Source organism: Miscanthus floridulus, chromosome 14 (assembly GCF_019320115.1).
Source record: "Miscanthus floridulus cultivar M001 chromosome 14, ASM1932011v1, whole genome shotgun sequence".
NCBI classification, from domain to species: domain Eukaryota; kingdom Viridiplantae; phylum Streptophyta; class Magnoliopsida; order Poales; family Poaceae; genus Miscanthus; species Miscanthus floridulus.
The window spans coordinates 69,417,138-69,422,303 of record NC_089593.1 but is presented as its reverse complement, the minus strand read 5'-3'; positions in this window follow the sequence as shown (position 1 = coordinate 69,422,303).

Here is a 5,166-nt window from a genome sequence, read left to right as displayed (position 1 = left end):
GCTGTGGCATCCTTCCGATGGCAAGCAGTGGAAGTGTTTCAATGCCAAGTTCTAGAAGCTTGGCGATAAGGTGAGGAACGTTAGGCTCGCGCTGAGTATCGATGGGATGAATCCGTTCGGTGACCTTAGCCGCTCGCACAACACTTGGCTGGTCATCCTTGAAACGACCTGATTTCCGTGAAGGAAAATCCACAGAGTCGAAGTGTATTATGACCATTGTAGATCATATTACCCAAATTCCAGTCGAATACCATATCCATACAACGATAATATCAGAGTACATAAAGTGCAGAATTACATAAATTATTACATCACCGCATCGGCGGAATCAAAAGTAGCATTCATCTAGAACAGCTTGGAGATAAGATTGCCAAAACTCGAGCGTAGGAACAAACCCCTCAAATGTCAAACTCCTTAGAGCTATACTCCTCAGGAGAACCTATGTACTAAAGTTTATCAGTATGATTTGTACTGGCCACTCCCACCCTATGAGCAATGCTTTGTGGAAATTGGATGCAAGTTGGATATAATCAAAAGGAACCTATAAGGCTAGGGTTTCCTATGTATTAGCATATCAAGTATATAATAGTAGTTGGTCAAGTTTTTAACACTATTCTCACACACATTCCACCCCATTTCTGTCTAGAGCCAGGTTTTGATCCTGGGATCGATATACCACCATCTCCATATCATCACCATACCATTGCTCAGTCGACAGGCCAACTCCCTCTCGGCACTGTCTCAGTGGCCTGTAGCCCCTGGCTACTGACCGACACTCTCTCACAGGGGAAGAAGAGAAGGACTCATCTCACTATCTAGTTTAAGCGAAACCCTAGGAAAGGTCCATAGCCGACTAGTCGGCATATGTATCGATCGATCAACCATACACTCTGCAGAGGTTTTATATAACCACAAGATCTGCCTTCTTCGCTGACCGTCGTCAACTAGGTTGATTCCGGCCGCTTGCTAGCCTAGAATAATGCCACTCTACCATTCAGCCCTGGTACACCCCAAGTCTAGTCTAGGGTGGCTAAAACTGTGAGTCATGAGCCAGGTCCACAAGGTCTCCATGAAGTCTTAGAAGGGTGTGGGGGAAATCCTCTGCGCCCCGTACCTCCTTGCACTGTCTGCTATCAACCTAGCAGTAGTGGCAATATCCTACCAAGTAGTCCGGCCGTCTCAGCACCATATAGGGCGAGTGGTATGTAAGGCTTTCCCGGTGAGTCTGAGTACTAGTAAGTCCTTAGAGATGACCAAGCCAGAATGTCTTCATTCGGGGTTTTATCGTGCCATCACAACACCTCCACCCGTAGGCTCCTCCCATCACTAGGTTCACACCCAGGGCCACCTCATATCACCATTTACCCACCACATGTATCCATTCCAGGGGTGCCCAGGTAGCACCTCACGGCAAGACTTGCCCTAGGCTCGTCGTATACTCCAACTTGATTCGACACAACCCTCACCCTCCACATACCCAAGTTCACACACGCAGCACTCTCCCCAAAGTCCAGATAACTCCAGTTTCCACCACTGCATCAATATAGTATATATAAGCATAGTAGAAATAATAAGCAGTGAAATATAGCAGCGAACGTGTGACTAGCCTAACAGTAGGGTGAGCAGGGGTAAGGTTGCATCAAGGTAAAGGCCATCAAGAAATCATACTACCATGCAAGTCCTATCATAGTCTGAAAATAACGATAAAGTAAGGCAATAGCAGTTCTATATTAGCCATGCGTAATAGGTGCTACAACATTTGGGTGGGATGTGGCACCTTTAGTGTAGTCATCTTCGTACTCCTCACGGTACTCTCGGTCCTCGTATGTCTGGTTCTCCTCCGAGTCTGCAAACGATCGCATTATAGTCGTGTTAGCGACGTCTATAGAATAGCACAAAGAAGCAACGAAAATTCAAAGGAGCCAAATGCACACAAACATGGGTCCATTGCATAGAGCTCGGTTTTTAGATGAATTTTGGTCCTAGTTTCATATTTTTCCGAGTTCGTATGAATTAGTTATGAATTTTCGAAGTTTAAATCATTTCTGAAAATGGGAAAAGGCTGAATTAATATCGTGCTGACACGTGTCACACTCCTGTTGGTCCACGTGGCATGCTGACATCAGCATGACATCATCATCTCGGTTCTGGTACTGATAGGTGGGGTCCCACTGATGTCATCATGATGTCAGCATGATGTCATCTACGTCATCAGCTACTGATAGGTGGGACCAGGGGCTCTTGGGTCACTAACATGTGGGTCCGGTTTAAGTCAACGTCAAGTCAACGTCAAGTCAACGGGTGAGTCAACGGTCAACGGATCACAGTCACTGACAGGTGGGGCCAGAGCTGCTGACATCAGCATGATGTCATCTCGGCTGTTTCATCCTCTGAAAAGTGGGTCCCGCATGGCGGTGTCACTGACATGTGGCCCCAGGTCAACTGGTCAACGTTGACCGATCAATGGTCAATATAGGCCGAGCCTCGACTGGGCTGGTTGGGCCTAGATTTGGGCCAGGCTTGGCCTGCCACGTGGCACGTGTTGGTGCGGCCACGTCACGACCTTGGGCCTCTACTGGGCTCTAGTCCACCGATCTGGTGCATGGTGGACTAGTGCGGTGTTGGTTCATGGACCGCAGACACGATCTACGTAGTCCGGGTCCACCGATCCTTCTCCTCCATTTGGTTCACCAGGACTGGGTGCACGCGTACGTGAACCAGGCGGGGAGAATTCCCCATCATCCCCGACGCTCCCGCCGGTAGTGAGCTTACCGGTGAGCCTCTTGGGCGGTACTGGTACACGATTAAGGTAGGCAAAAGTGTCGCCAAGCCTCGGCGAGTGCAGTGGTGGGGTCAAGGTGGCCATGGTGAATGGCGGCATGGGTTCGTCGGTGTGCATGGATAGGGCTGCAGTGGTAGCGAGAGCCCAGTTGGAGGAGCATGTGAGCTCCACGGTGCTTCTACGGCCATGGTGGGCGTGTTGAAGGAGCACCTGGTGCTCCTAGTGGCTCTGGCCATGGTGGTGGGGGCAAAGCGGAGGTGGTGGTGCTCCAACTAGGTGCAGTGCGGCAATGCAGGGCTCTGGTGGGCTTCTTCCTTGGCTAAGGTGAGCGCGGTGTGTCTCTCGTCATGGTGGAGCCAGTGGGTGTGTCAATGTTGCCTTTACTGTGACATAGAAGACGCGATGGTCTCACCATGGTTGTGCTCTCGGCCATGGTGAGCGTGCCCGTGCATGTGCGCTCCTGCTCCGATGTACAACGTCATGGCTGGGGTCCTCCTTTTGGCTGATGGCAGTGCACACGGCGCGTCCTGGGTCTCGGCAAGCATGGCCATGGTGGTCTCCCTAGTTAACCAGTTGGGCTAGGCCGGAGCTCGAAGCTTCAGCAAGGTTTCGATCATGGCAGTGCATGTTCCATTTAGGTTAGGGAGGTGGTCTCAGCAAGATGGCTCACCAGTGGGGAGCTCGAAGGCGATGGTGGTGGCTGCAGGTGTCGACGGTGTAGCAGAGCCAAGCTAGGACAGAGGTACTCATTCATCTTCCGCACCAGTGGCTTCCTCCCTTCTTGCTTCTGACAGCAGCGTCCTTCTCCGCGCCTCTCCTTCTCCTCTCGTCCCTTGGCTTAGTGTGTTGGTGCGAACCGCACGGCAGGCGGTGAGGTGTGGTGAGGTGCTAGGGTTTCTGGACTCCTCCTTTTATAGGCGAAGCTCTAGGCTTCACCAATGGCGGTTGATCGGGCGGCGGTGATACACGATGCGCATCAGACGGCTCACAGGCATGGGGCAGTTGTCGTGGGGGTCGTGTGAGCGCTACGTCAAGGGGACAGGGTCATGCTCTTTGCGTGACCCCAGGGCCGTGCCTACTACTCCGATCGGTTCCCGGTCGAGGGAGAGGTCGGCGTGTGGAGGAAGAAGACCCTGTTTCTATGTGACTGACGACGAGGGCCCACCCGTCAGTTTGTCCTGGAGTTGGGAAGGCTGCAGCTGCTGCGCTGTGCTGCTGGGCCACGGTGTTGGGCTAGCCCGCTCTAGCTAGCACGCGGGGGAGTGAGAGGGAGGGGCCCTCGGCTAGGCTGGGCAGGCAGTTTGGGCCGAAATGGCCTTCGCCATTTTCTAGTGTTTCTTGAAGGCTTTTCTATTTTCTATTTTCAGCAATTAGTTACTAAGTCAAGGTTTAATCAAAGTGTCTTAGGTTTTATTAGCTTGATGGTGGTTTACAAGGGTCATACATGGTGGTTTTTACCTTTCCCATATATTAGGGATATTATTGACTATTTTTGTTATATAAAAATAGTTGTGGTTTTTATTAAGGCATTTTTTTTTCAAAATTTGGATATTGATTCAATTCAAGGAATTTAACAATTGTTATGAGGGTTTATTTACTCATCACATAAATCAATAAAATCCAAATCACATATTGAATTAAGATTCATGCAAGATTCTATTTCATGGGAGTTTCAAATACATATGTGACAATGCATCATGCTCTGCTGATGATGTAACCTAGTTGGGTTGCACCTAATGCAAAGCTAGGGTTTGGGTTCCACACATGTCACTTAACAATACATAGGTTTTTAAACAAAAAAATTTCAGTTGGAATTTTTGGTGTGTGGATTTTTGGGTTGTTATAGTCCTACCCCCTTAACAGAATCTCGTCCTCGAGATTAAAGCGAAACGTACCCTTTGAAGAGATAAGGATATTATAGTCGGAGGTCAAACTCTTTCTCCCATGTTGCTTCCCTCTCAGTGTGATTGCTCCATTGGATCTTGCACATAGGAATAGTTTTGCTTCAGGTCTCTTTGGTATCTCTACCCAGAATTCGGATAGGATGTTCTTTATACTCAAGAGTATCTTGAATGTCAAGTGTATCAGTTGGAACTACTTCATCGGGCACTCTCAAACACTTGCGTAGCTATGAGACATGAAATATGGGATGTACACCTGCCAATTCCTCTGGTATCTCAAGTTTGTAGGCGAGCTTTCCAATCCTCTTGCAAATCTTGTATGGGCCAACAAATCTAGGGGCAAGCTTTCCTTTCACATGGAATCTAACAGTTCCACGTAGCAGGGATACCTTGAGATAGACAAAATCTCCCACATTGAACTCAAGTTCTCTTCTTCTTTTGTTAGCATAGCTCTTGTATCGACTTTGAGCAATCCTCAAATTC